The following is a 14478-nucleotide window of genomic DNA, read 5'->3' on the forward strand; positions in this document are numbered from 1 at the left end:
AGTGATAAGAGTTTGTTATCTACAGCTTGTTCATGGGTGTGTCGAGCAAAGAGCTTTTCCATTTCTCTTTGAAAGCTCCCAAAGTCACGTAGTAACGGATCATTATAGCTCACAAGCGGCACTGACCAATCTGCTGCACTACCGCTCATATATGACAAAATAAATGCTACTCGTTCCTGATCGTTAGGGAATGCGCCCAGTCTGCAGAGGAAGTGAATGCGACATTGATTCATAAATGCAGCATACTTCCTTGGATCACTTGAAAACCTTTCTGGCGGTGCTAACGGTATTGTTCTTGGTATGGTGATTTGCACTGGAGCGGCCGACGACGTGGATGCTTGTGACGATGGATTTGTCCCGGGTAATGGAGCTTGTCCGGCCTGTGATTGTAGTAATTGCCTACTAATTTCTTCGGTGCGATCCTTGGTGACGACAAGGTCCCTTCGCAGGGTATTAGTCTCTTGCTTAGCCGAATGCACTTCGGCGCGTAATTGTCCTAATAACTGAGCCAGTTGGTCCATTTCTGAAGTCTCCATGGCGCCCAGGTGGATAATGTTATGAGGCTTCGCGTTCTGTTACCCTCACCTGGTATCCACGGTGTTAGGCAGACACCTGTGCAGTTCCCTTGGGGAATACTGCAAAAGATTTAGGACTACAGGTGTTAGCAGTAAACCCACTTGGTAGCAGTCTGTACCACCCAGATTTACCTGGTAGCTGTGGCTGAGCAGTCAGACTTCCCTCAAGAAGAGATAGGCAGTATATAAAGTATACACAATAGGTACTCAGGCACAATAGTACAAGTAAACACTGACCAGAGCTTTGGTATCAAAAGTATATAATTATTTATTTAAAAACACACAGATTGAAATACACTCTAGCACTCTATGGTAAAACACTCCAAACACAGTTATATGAAAAGACCCCAACCCTTATTACTTATTTAGACAACTCTTGGTTAACACCACTTATTTTCATACAGAGGTGAGTGCTTAACTTTAGATGACACTCCAATAAGTTAAAGAAGGGAGGGAAAAAGACAGAATATGAGCAACACACACCACTCTAAGGTCAAGAACACTTTTAGCAAGGTCAGAGAAGCAAAAAGTCACAGGTGAGCAAAAGTCACTAGGCCGGGCCCTCTCTTAGAGCAGACAGAGCGAAAATGTGCCCAAGATGACACAAGTTATTAGGGATTCAAAGTCTTGCAAAGAGTTCAGAAAGAGTTTAGAGAGGCTCAGAAAGTTTAGCCAGGGTGTTCCAGGCTAGCCCAGGATCGAAAGCCGGGGGCTAAAACTACCCCGTACAGTCAGTGGCAAGGGAAGCCAGGCGGAACACGGTACCTTAAGTGGGAAGGATCTTCCAGCGGTGGCAGTTGTTCCTGGCAGTGGAAGCAAGGCTCGACGTCGGTCAGAGGAGAAGAAGGTCTCGCTGTAGAGCAGAAGAAGAAGGTCGTTGCACTGCCAGAGAAGAGACGAGCCGCGGAGTCTTCCGATTAAAGGGTTTTCTTGCTTTCGCGGTTGCGGTAAAGTGTGGTATTCCGGTTGCCGGGGTGCTTGGCACGGGCAAGGCGGCCACGAGATACCTCGAAGAAGCGAAAAGAAGGGAAAACTGGTTGTCCCCACCAGTCAAGGGAAGAAGACTCTCCGGCGGGAGATCTCCTCGGTCGTTGGGAAAAGTGGTGAGACGGTTCAGCAGGGCTCCACCGGTGGTGTCGTCGTAGCAGGTTGGCTCAGCTTCTCCCTCGTCAGATTCTTAGGTCCTGTGGCGACTTCTGAAGTTCCAGTCCCCAAAGCCCTGCTTTTATGCAGCAAACCCCCATTCATCCAGCCTAGCTGTCACTCAAACATGCTATGTGGTGAGCCGGCCGGCTCACCACTTGGGCCAATCAGGACGGAGTGCGACTTGAGTTACCAAGGTAACTCAGTCCAGGGTGCCTAAATCCCCCTCCACCCCTCCTAAGTACCCCAGACAGAGTGGCACCACTTTGGAGGGCTTCTGTGGAGAAGCCCACCAAAAGTGGAACAAAGGGCTCCACTTTGGGTCAGAGTCACAGAGGCGAACACCAACGCCATTTTAGAATCAAGTTTTGGCAAAAAATACCAACCGGAGTTTTAATAATAAATAAATAAACCGGCAGTATGTTCGAGGCTACCATAAATAAATAAATAAATGTAGTAGCCTAAAACAATGGGAAATCCCATTGGAAAATATTCGCGGTCGAATATAAAAAGTAGTATCCACTGCCACCAGCCAAAACTCGATCAGGGGGGACGGAGACGTGCCCCCTCGACTAACAGACCCCGGGGCAATTGAATTGCCCCGGCCAGTACATCCACAATATGATGGTTTGTACTGGTTCTGTTCAGGATTTGTGACTAGTAAAGTCAATGGTGACTTTACATGCCCTGGGAGACAGAAGTCAGTCCCAGGGTATGGAGTCTATGTTGGGGGGTCCCTAGGACACTCCTGGGTTACTGCACGGAGGGTGCTGTGTAACCCACATCACAAAAACACATGAGGCCCTATGGAGTAAAAGACCCCATAGCCCATTCAACACAAGGATAACCAAAGAAACAAACTCCAAATATGTCCAAGAGTGAGGGTAAAAGAGTCTCACTCTTGGCAGGAGAAAAAAAATAAACCCCAGAAATCCAGCAAAGCTGCTGGGGGACTCACTAGGTAGGGAAATTCAGCCTAAACAGAGAATTCTCCCTAACACTCGCCACCCCTCCCAGACTAAGGGACAGGAGGATTTAATCCACTCCTGGATGAACCTCATACCTCTAGTCGATGATATACATCCTAGAGAGTCCATCAGCATTTTGATGGTGACACCCTGACCTGTGCTCAATGGTGAAATCAAACCCTTGCAGGCAGATTGACCATATCAATAGTTTTGGATTTTCCCCTTTCATTTGCATTAACCATCTCAAGGGTTGGTGGTCAGTCTGAATGACAAAAGTACATTGGAAGCATCAGTTTGTACAATGAAAGTTTGGTGGTAGTCAGGAGCTCTCAGTACTGGAGCTTGGCAAAGAGCTTTCTTCAGTTTTTCAAAGGCCTGATTGCACTCCTCATTCCATTTGACCTTTTAGGGAATTTTGGAGAGGAGATTACATTCAGTGGAGAAGCTATGGTCCCATAGTTCTCAATGAAATTCCTGTAATACCCAGTGAGGCCTAGCCTCTCACCTGGGTTTGAGTAGCAGGTGTTGTCCAATTTTGCACAGCTTCAATCTTGCTGAGCAAAGGCCTTATTTCTCCACCTCCTACCTCATGCCCAAGGTAGACCACTTTACTTTGACCAATCTGGCATTTACTGGCCTTGATTGTCAAATGGGCCTGTTCAAGAGCCTGCAAAACATGTCCTAGGTGGTTCACATGTTCCTCCCAGGAGTGGCTGAAGACTGCAATGTCATCCAAGTATGCCATGCAGAAGTCCCCCATCCCAGCTAGAACTTGTTTCACCATCCTTTGGAATGTTGCAGGTGCATTTTTTAATCCAAAAGGCATGACCTTAAACTGGTACAAGCCAACTGGGGTTGAAAATGCAGTTTTCTCCTTGGCATGGTCTGTCAAGGCTATTTGCCAATAGACTGACGTAAGGTCAAATGTGCTGAGGTACTTGGCTGCACCAAGTTTATCCACCAACTCATCTGTTCTTGGCAAAGGGTGGGCATCAGTCTTAGTGACTGCATTTAAAGCTCTATAGTCCACACAGAATCTCAAGTCTTTGGATCCTGCCTTTGGTACAAACACAACTGGGCTAGACCATGGACTAGTAGAGGGCTCTATTACCCCGAGATCAAGCATCTTATTGACCTCTCCTTTGATGTGGGTTCTGATATGTTCTGACATTCTGTATCCTCTGCTTTTGACTGGCAGACAGTCACCAGTGAGTATATCATGCTGGCCCCAAGGGGTCAAGCCTGGTGAAAGTGAGAACAGGGAGGCAAACTGATTTAACATAGATGTGCACTCCTCTTGTTGCTCAGGTGTCAGGTCGGAAGAGAGATTGACTCCTTCGACTTTTTCATCCAAAGGTACACCTCTGAGGAGATCAGGGAGATATTCACTCTCTTCTTCCTCTGCTGCTGAAGCTAGAAGCAAGGCTCCTACTTCAGGTCTGGAGATATACGCTTTTAGTCGGTTGGTGTGGAAGACTCTAGGAGCTTCCCTGGGTCTGCCCAGATCCACCAGATAGTTGACCTCTCCAAGTTTTCCCACAACCTTGAAGGGTCCCACATCCATTTGTCTTGCAAGGCCCTCTGCCTTGTTGGGAGCATAACGAGAACTAGCTGGTCTTGAGTAAACTCAACCATGTTAGCCTTCTGGTCATGCCAATGTTTGACCAGAGCTTGTCCAGCTTTCAAGTTGTCACTTGCTTCTGCCATCATGTGTGACATTCTCCTCCGGAGACCTATCACATAGTCAGTCACTCTGACTGGCTTGAGGGGAGGAGCACCTTCCAATCCCTCCTTAATCAGGGCCAATGGACCTCTGACCGGATGGCCATACAGAAGCTCAAAGGGAGAATAACCTACTCCCTCCTGAGGGACTTCTCTATAAGCAAAGAGAAGGCATGGCAGTAGAAGGTCCCACTTCTTTTTAAGGGGTTCCTCTAAAGCACCTATCATGCTCTTCATGGTTCTGTTGAACCTTTCCACCAATCCATTTGTCTGGGGGTGGTATGCTTTTGAGAACTTGTAAGTAACTCCACAGGTTTTCCACATGGCTTTCATTTAGTGGGACATAAAGTTTGACCCCCTGTCAGAGATTACTTCCTTAGAAAACCCAACCCTGGTAAAAATACCAAGGAGGGCCTTAGCCACAGCCGGAGCTGTAACAGTCCTCATAGGAATTGCCTCAGGGTACCTAGTAGCATGGTCTACTACAACAAGTACAAGCCTGTTGCCTGAGGAGATTGGGGGATCAAGGGGACCAACCATGTCAATCCCTACCCTCTCAAATGGGACTCCCACAACTGGGAGAGGCACTAGAGGTGCCACATTCTTGGAACCAACCTTACCAGAAGTCTGGCAGGTATGGCAGCTCTTACAATATCTATCAACTTCAGCCCCCATCTTTGGCCAATAAAAGTAGAGAGAGAGCCTTTCCTTGGTCTTCTTGAAACTCAAGTGACCAGCCAAAGGTATCTCATGGGCTAGTTGTAAGAACTGTTGTCTGTTCTCTTGTGGTACTACAAGGCGCTTGTAGTCTCCAGGTTCAGACTCAGTTGGTTCACTGTAGAAGAGGCCATCTTCCCAGTGTAACCTATACTTCCCAGGCTCTTGCCCATCAGCCTGAGAAGCTGCCTGGTGGCGGAGGCCTTCCAGAGTTGGACATTCTCTTTGTCCCTTACGAAAAGCTGCCCTGCTAGGTCCACCTTCTGCCAGTAAAGACTGCAGCTCAGGATGGTCCTCAGGGTCCAGGTCTCCAATAAGGTCTGGGCCTCCTTCTAGCTCTTCTTCAGAGTCTAGCTCAACCACACAGGGTTGTACCTCCCTCTCAGCCTCAGCTGGAGGTGGAGTTACAGGTGTAATTTTGGACAACCTAGGGGAAGTCCTTGTTGGAAGCACTGGAGTGCTTGCTGCTGGCTTTTTCCTAGGAGTCTTGGGTTGCCCCTTTGCTTCTGATCTTGTAGTTACTGCAGTAAGTTGCTCCAATGGGAGAGGAGTGATCTCTGTCATCATCTCCTGAGATAACCCTTGCAGGGTTTTCTCTCTTGCATGTTTTGTGAGCTCCTGTAACCTTTTACTAGGTGGTCTGGGGGTATGTGACACAACTCCAAGAGCTTTCAGGTCATTACTCAACAGAACCCTACCTGGCACTTCACACTGTATACTGACAGGTATCTTCACAGCCATATCATTACACTGGATGAGAACTGGTAACTGGGGACACATCTGCACAGGCCCACCAGCTAACTTGGTGAGGCATTTGGGTGCCTTAGCAACATCCTCTGCCTTGAAAAATGATTCATCCACCACAGTTATGCTGGCCCCAGTGTCCCTAATGGCAGGAGTCTCCTGACCATTCACCTGGACACTGTCCTTATAATACTCTTTAGTATTATCTGGGATAGAATTATACACATCTAAATTCTGTTGTTCCCACAACCCCAGAGAGACTAAAGAAACGCTGGCTGAGACTCCAGTGGGTTCATCAGCCAGTAATAGAAAGTTTCCACTTGCCATATGTACTTCCTCTTCTGGAGCGAAGGCTAAGGAGGCAAGTTGGATCCCTGGAAGTTTACATTTGCATCTGGGATCTCCTTTCACATGGTCAGTAGCCTTACAAACATAGCATGAGCCAAAGGCTCGCTGGAATGGAGGCTTGTTCTGACCTCCTTCTGGTTTGGCACCAGAAGGTACACTAGTCTGATTTGGTTTCCCTTGTGGCTTACCCTTATGGTTTTGTTTGGGGCCCTCTTTGGAATTTGCAGTATTAGAATTCTCTTTGGAGTCCTTTTTAGGCTGTTTCTCCCTATCCTTTTTCTGAGTTACCCCAGAATCCTTGTGAGTGGCCCTGTTGGCAACCCACAAGTCAGCAGCCTTAGCCAGTTTCCAGGAATCTAATTCCTTTGAATCAGCCAAGTGTTGTCTGAGCTCAGGAGAGCAGGCATCATAAATTGACTCCAACATAAACAGATTCCTCATACCTTAATAAGTGTTCACTTTGTAACCCTTAATCCATCCCTCTAAGTTTTTCAACCCTTCACTCATCCAGGTAGCCCAAGGGGTACCATCATGCTTTTTGAGGCTCCTAAACCTCTTAAAATACTGGGAAGGGGTCTTCCCAAACCTAGCTATCAAAGCTAGTTTCACACATTCATAATCCTTCTTATCATCCTCCCCCATCTCCATTAGCACATCAGTTGCAACAGGGGGAAGCCTAGAGAACAACCAGGTGAGTAAGTCATTTCCTGTGATGTTCTGGAGCCCATGATTATATTCAAACAGAGACAACCAATCCAACACATCCAACTTAGGCTCATACATACCAACCAATTCTTTAGGCATCCGGGGTCTTTTAGGACTGGAACTTCTAGAGGAGCCAGAGAGAGAAGCATTCTCAACAGACAGTTTCTTCATTTCTAGCTCATGCTTGAGCTCCATTTCCCTTAGCCTTAGTTCTTGGTGTTTTTGTTCTGTTTGAACACTAAGTTTTTTATACTCCAATTCTAGTTTCATTTTCTCCAGTTCAAAGTACTGAGGACTAAATGTAGGACCTGGTAAAGGTCCAGTAGGTACAGCAGGTAGAGCAGACAGAGGCCCAGGGGGGACAGTCACAGCAGCCTCACCCTCCTCTTCTGACTCTTCCTCAAGATCACCAACATTTTGTTCTGTGTCAATTTCAATACTGTTATCTACAGTTGCTGGAGTGGTAGGTTCCTCTGAACCATCATCCAGACTTTGGTTAGCTAATAACCTTTCTATCAGCACCATTTTCTTGCCCTTAGTCATGAGATTCTTATGCTTACAGAGAACTCTTAAACAATCAGCAGTTTTTGTATGTTAGAGGATTACTTTTACAGTGCTAAGCTTTGTGGTTAGTTGCACTAAGGTATCTAAAGCACACTAAAATGTATACTCAATACAAATCCCACCGCTGTACACCAGTGTTAGGCAGAAACCTGTGCAGTTCCCTTGGGGAACACTGCAAAAGATTTAGGACTACAGGTGTTAGCAGTAAACCCACTTGGTAGCAGTCTGTACCACCCAGATTTACCTGGTAGCTGTGGCTGAGCAGTCAGACTTCCCTCAAGAAGAGTTAGGCAGTATATAAAGTATACACAATAGGTACTCAGGCACAATAGTACAAGTAAACACTGACCAGAGCTTTGGTATCAAAAGTATATAATTATTTATTTAAAAACACACAGATTGAAATACACTCTAGCACTCTATGGTAAAACACTCCAAACACAGTTATATGAAAAGACCCCAACCCTTATTTGTATTTGTATTTTGTATTTGTTTTATTTGTAACGCGCACCATCCGGCCCGGAGGCATCAGGGCGCAATTTAGACATGGTTACATAAGCATACAATTAAATATATTCAAAGCATTGAACAGTACATAGTATACAAGGCATACAGCAATATACATATTTACAGAAGGTAGATTAGCGCAGGAGTTTCCCAGGGCTGGTCCGGACATCATGGCTGGTTGGAGAGCCAGGATTTGGTTTTAGCTTTGAAGGCACTAAAGCGTTCTTCGGATCGGATGGTGAGAGGGAGGGCATTCCAAAGCTTAGAGGCTAGGACGGGGAAGCTAGATCCACCCGCCTTTTGTAGTTTGAACCTAGGGATGGTTAGGCAGTGGGGCTGAGCCGTTCTTTGTGGACGGGTGGGCGCGTGTCGGGATAGCCGGCTACAGAGGTATGGTGGGGCTTGGTTAGCTAGGCATTTGTGGGTGAGGCTTAAGGCTTTCAGTGAAATTCTCTGTTTGACCGGTAGCCAGTGTAAGTTAGATCTAGATTCCGAGATGTGGTGGTTTCGTGGGATGTTTAGGGCTGCTCTGATAGCGTTATTCTGGGTAATTTGCAGTTTGTTCATATTCTCTTGGCTCGTTCCAAGGTAGAGGGCGCTCGCATAGTCAATTTTGGCCATGATAAGAGTTCTGGCCAGAGTGACTGCGTTGGGGGTGGTCAGGAATGGCCTGCAAGCTGCAATGAGTTTGCAGGTGTATGCTGAAGAGTATCTGACTGCATTAGTTTGTCGGGATAGGGATAGGGTGGCGTCAAGATAGACACCTAGGGTTTTGGTGTCTTTCGAGACTTGGATGGTGTTGCCATCGATGACAAATGATTGGTAGGATGGCTCAAGTTTACTAAGGCGTTGCGTTGTGCCCAAGATGAGGAGCTCAGTCTTGTCATCATTGAGGCATAACTGGTGTTGTGCCATCCAAGCTTGGATAACCAAGTAGACCTCGTTCAAGGCCTTAGTGTCAGCCAAGTAGTCACCAGTGATGGGAATGAGTATCTGGGTGTCGTCAGCGTAGTTCGTATAGGAGACACCCAGATAGTCAAGTACATCAAAAAGTGGTTTTGTAAAGACGTTATAGAGCGTTGGCGAGACACAAGAGCCCTGGGGGACGCCGCAATGAATCGGGGAAGGATCTGCAGCTGCAGATTGAGAGAAGACCCGCATAGATCTCTTACTCAAGAATGATTTGATCCAGGCCGTGGCTGATGGTGAGAAATGGGCGGCCGAGTGAAGATGCTTGCATAGGATTTGGTGACTGACCAAGTCAAAGGCCGCAGAGAGGTCAAGTAGGAGTAATAAGGCAAGTTTGCCATTGTCCTTTAATACTTCGATTTGGGTTTTTAAGTCAAGTAGAGCTGTCTCTGTTCCGTGTTTGGGTCGGAAACCAGATTGTCTAAGGCCTAGAAGATTGTTGGCTTCCAAGTGCTCTTGGATTTGCAGGTATGCTGCACAGTCTAGGATTTTTAGCAGGAACGGGACAGTGGTGATGGGTCGGTAGTTGGTGGGTATGCTAGGGTCGAGGGAAGGTTTTTTGAGCAAGGGGATCACCCAAGCATCCTTAAGGTTGTCGGGGACAGTTCCTGTTTTGAAGGATGCGTTGATGAAGGATGTGATAAATGGGGCCAGGTCGTGGGCGGACTCCTTAATAATTGGGGAAGGGCAGGGGTCGCCCTGGCAGTTGGACGGTTTGATCGTCAGGATAATGTTTACTACCTCCGCAATGGTGAGCGGTGAGAAGGCAAATCGTTTGCAGTTGGGGACGTCAGGAGGGAGGGCCCATGCTGGGATGGGAGGGTGATTGTCCAGTTTCAGGCTAGCATGTTTGGCTGTGATTTTAGATTGAAGCATGGTGATTTTATTCAGTAACGCTGCCTGAATGTTGGCACACCATTTGCTGTCTTTAATGCAGGTGTCAGGGGGAGTAACAGGGGTTTCAAGCTCTTTTAAAATCTTAAATAGTTCATTGGAGTTGGAATCAGCATGCAGAATGCGATTATTGAGGGATTCTTTTTTTGCCTCTATAATGGCTGCTTTGTAGCTGAGCGAGGCCAGGAGGAAGCCGTCTTTATGCGCGTCAGAAGGGTGGCTTTTCCATCGGTTTTCGGTGCAGCGTTTGGATTTACGGAGTATTCTTAGCTGTGGGGTGAACCAAGAGTTCAGGTGAGCACATGGTTTGGCCTTCCTCAGTTTGATGGGGGCCAGAGAATCTACAGCTGTCAGCATGCTGCAGTTATAGATGTCAGCTAAGGCAGTCGGGTCGTTACAGGAATCAGTAGCTATTTTAAGTGAGGGGAGTAGTAGAGGGAGGAGTTTCTCTTTGGTTATGTCCTTTTTGTTTCTGGTCGGGAGAGCCGGCGCTATCGCGGTTGGGATGCGGCGGGCGGCTTCAATATTAAAGGTGATAATGTGGTGGTCTGACCAGAGGCAGGGGGTAATGGCCAGGATATTGATCTTACAATTAGAGCTGGTTAGCCAGTCAAGGGTCCTGCCTTTAGAATGTGTAGGCTCTTGGATGTGTGAGGTGAAGCCAGAGTTGGAGAGGGAGTTTTCCAGATCAAGTGCAATAGGATCTTTAGGGTCACCTAGTCCCAAGTTGAGGTCGCCCAGGATGATGATTTGTGAATTGGTTTTAGCGTTGTCAAGGAGGAGGGTGGATATGTCGCCGACAAAGGAGGGTGCAGGGCCTGGGGGCCGGTAAATTAGGTGGAGGGTGGCTGTTTGGTTGGGTGTTAACGTGAGTTTGACTGACAATAGCTCAGCTGATTCAAGTTTGGTATTGGTCGTTACTCTTAGGTCCAAAGTGATTTTATGGATGATGGCAAGGCCCCCACCTCTATAGTGGGAGGCAGAGGTACGGTCACATCTCAATATGCTAAAGCCAGGTGGTATAGCAAGGGACAGTGAAGGACCGGAGGCAGCATGTAGCCAGGTTTCAGCTATGGCAATGAAATCAAGATCTGACCATGTTATAAGGTCTGCTATGTCTAAAGCGTGAGCTGGGAGGGATCTAGCGTTGATAAGGGCGCCTTTGATGACAGGCAGTTTCACTTCTGTAGAGGGGGGTTTGCTGTTGTTGAGGGCCGAGGGTCGCCCGGGAGTGTGTGTTGTGTGTGTTTGGAGAGGTTGCAGCGGGTAGGGCGTATGCGGAATCTGGTGCTTAATCTTTTATTTCTAAGAGATGAAGGGCACGGTTGGTTCGGCGTAGGTTTGCTAGCAAAGTGTTCCAACCAAAGGGCTGGGTCATTGAGGTAGGGATTGTGGTCGGTAGTGAGGTGTTGGAGGCCTGAGGTGGGTGTCATAGCGGAGGTCGCCATACGCAGGGTCTGTGGGCCAAGACTGAGGCGAGACATAGTGTCAGGTGGCTGAGGGTGAATCGGCCGTGTCAGGTATGTGCGTGGCTGAGTGAGGATTGTTGTTTCAGATGGCGGCGAGTGGAACAGTAAAAGGAGGAGCACCCTAAGGAGCATGGTAGATGAACACCAAGGGGGTAAGCTTCTTAGCTATGGGCAAGTGCAATTGCCACTAGGGCGATGCAAAATCAACAATAGGCAGGTTCGATATTAGCTAGGGCAATGCAAAATCAACATTAGGCCGGATTGAATTTAGCTACGGCAATGCAAAATCAACAATAGGCAGGGTCGATTTTAGCTAGGACAATGCAAAATCAACATTACTAAATTTGACAGTCCCAGCAGCAACTAAAAGTGCGCATAGCAAGAGCACCTAGATTTGACAATCCCAGCAGCGACTAAGATGCATACAGCAGAGTGCACCTAAATTTGACAGTTCCCGCACTCTAAGTGCAGTAGTAAAAACAGTTGAGCAGAATCAAGAATACTATGAGTGTGGATCACTGCTATGACCAAGATCAAGACAGTTTCAAATCATCTAGATATAGTTACTAGGAAGGCATTCTATGGGCAATTTTAAATGGCACGATGGCGAGCGACCAAAAGGGTCTCAGATAGGTCACAGGGTGCAGTAGCTAGCGAGCAAAGGGTCTAAATAGGTCAGGGCAAAGAGCAATGCCACGTTTAAGGCAGGGGTACCAGACAGTAGTGAGGCAATCGATAGGTTATGCTAGTACACTACGTATACATCAGGCGAGGTCAAGTAGGGAGCAGTCTAGAGAACCATTCCAGAGTATGGGACATCAAAGAGGCATGGTGCGTCGAAGCATTATCAGGCAGAAGAGCAGTGTGACAAAACATGTGGAGCAGATCATAATATGTGAGCAACAAGTTTGGACAATGCATGATATAGGCAGATTAATTCAGGAGGCACACATGTTAGTCAGAGGCAAGTGCAATCAGGGAGCATAGCAGGAAAACATAGACAATATGGCACGTGTTAGGAAGTGGTGCTGCAGATGAGCACGTTGTTTGCAGGCTGAGGCGGTCACTTTAGATGATAGGCAGAGCGCTGTATCTCAAAGACACTGAAGTACATCAAAGGTAGTGCAAGTAGCGTAGATTACCTTACGTTGTAGGTGGTTGGGGTAGCAGGAAGGGTGCTAGAGGCCAGATGAGATATACACATTTTTGGGCATAGGGACAGCGCCTTGCGCCTGGCTGCGCTCGGCCAGGCTCAGTCAGGGGTAGCCTTTGTCTGTTGCCCACGTCGGGGGCCGGCTTCGCCTGCCGGTGCACCCTGATTGGTTAAGATGTGGCGGACAACCAATCACAGGGCAGCAGGCTACTGGGGCTTCACAACAAGGCAGAGTAGGTGAGAGGAAAAGGCGGCGGCCATTTTTAAAAGGCAAAAACCTTGTGTTTTTGCAATAGCAAATCTAGGTGTTCTGAGCTTCGTTTTTGGTATCCATGCAGTGCAGGGGGCTGATAAGCTTGCTGTGGCTGCACAAGCTGAAGGCTTTCAATAATGAAAAAAAACGGGCGATTTTCGATGTGATGAGGAGAGGATGCCTAAATGCAGAGGTATAGCCTCCAGGCTTACCTATGAACAGGCAGGGCTTCGGGTGACATGGAGCTGCTCCTGCAGCTAGTGGGAGAGGGAGCTCCTGCTCGACCTCAACAGAGCTCAGGAAGGTAGCTCAGTCAGGGGTAGCCTTTGTCTGTTGCCCACGTCGGGGGCCGGCTTCGCCTGCCGGTGCACCCTGATTGGTTAAGATGTGGCGGACAACCAATCACAGGGCAGCAGGCTACTGGGGCTTCACAACAAGGCAGAGTAGGTGAGAGGAAAAGGCGGCGGCCATTTTTAAAAGGCAAAAACCTTGTGTTTTTGCAATAGCAAATCTAGGTGTTCTGAGCTTCGTTTTTGGTATCCATGCAGTGCAGGGGGCTGATAAGCTTGCTGTGGCTGCACAAGCTGAAGGCTTTCAATAATGAAAAAAAACGGGCGATTTTCGATGTGATGAGGAGAGGATGCCTAAACGCAGAGGTATAGCCTCCAGGCTTACCTATGAACAGGCAGGGCTTCGGGCGACATGGAGCTGCTCCTGCAGCTAGTGGGAGAGGGAGCTCCTGCTCGACCTCAACAGAGCTCAGGAAGGTAGCCAGGCTCAGTCAGTGGTAGCCTTTGTCTGTTGCCCACGTCGGGGGCCGGCTTCGCCTGCCGGTGCACCCTGATTGGTTAAGATGTGGCGGACAACCAATCACAGGGCAGCAGGCTACTGGGGCTTCACAACAAGGCAGAGTAGGTGAGAGGAAAAGGCGGCGGCCATTTTTAAAAGGCAAAAACCTTGTGTTTTTGCAATAGCAAATCTAGGTGTTCTGAGCTTCGTTTTTGGTATCCATGCAGTACAGGGGGCTGATAAGCTTGCTGTGGCTGCACAAGCTGAAGGCTTTCAATAATGAGAAAAACGGGCGATTTTCGATGTGATGAGGAGAGGATGCCTAAATGCAGAGGTATAGCCTCCAGGCTTACCTATGAACAGGCAGGGCTTCGGGCGACATGGAGCTGCTCCTGCAGCTAGTGGGAGAGGGAGCTCCTGCTCGACCTCAACAGAGCTCAGGAAGGTAGCCAGGCTCAGTCAGGGGTAAGCCTTATTACTTATTTAGACAACTCTTGGTTAACACCACTTATTTTCATACAGAGGTGAGTGCTTAACTTTAGATGACACTCCAATAAGTTAAAGAAGGGAGAGACAAAGACAGAATATGAGCAACACACACCACTCTAAGGTCAAGAACACTTTTAGCAAGGTCAGAGAAGCAAAAAGTCACAGGTGAGCAAAAGTCACTAGGCCTGGCCCACTCTTAGAGCAGACAGAGCGAAAATGTGCCCAAGATCACACAAGTTATTAGGGATTCAAAGTCTTGCAAAGAGTTCACAAAGAGTTTAGAGAGGCTCAGAAAGTTTAGCCAGGGTGTCCCAGGCTAGCCCAGGATCGAAAGCCGGGGGCTAAAACTACCCCGTACAGTCGGTGGCAAGGGAAGCCAGGCGGAACACGGTACCTTAAGTGGGAAGGATCTTCCAGCGGTGGCAGTTGTTCCTGGCAGTGGAAGCAAGGCTCGACGTCGGTCAGAGGA

At 48.0% G+C, this 14478-nt stretch overlaps 1 long non-coding RNA gene across 1 annotated transcript in view; it reads right to left on the minus strand.

Annotated features, from left to right (window-relative positions):
* The window catches only part of LOC138502968 (uncharacterized), a 132567-nt gene extending 119684 nt beyond the window's left edge, over positions 1–12883 (minus strand). The window contains exon 1 of the long non-coding RNA XR_011279558.1: positions 12468–12883. This is a non-coding gene — a long non-coding RNA (uncharacterized lncRNA). The remainder of the gene's footprint in view (positions 1–12467) is intronic.
* Positions 12884–14478: the final 1595 nt, after the last annotated feature.

Source organism: Ambystoma mexicanum, chromosome 11 (genome assembly GCF_040938575.1).
Source record: "Ambystoma mexicanum isolate Mex_15411 chromosome 11, UKY_AmexF1_1, whole genome shotgun sequence".
Classification (NCBI taxonomy): domain Eukaryota; kingdom Metazoa; phylum Chordata; class Amphibia; order Caudata; family Ambystomatidae; genus Ambystoma; species Ambystoma mexicanum.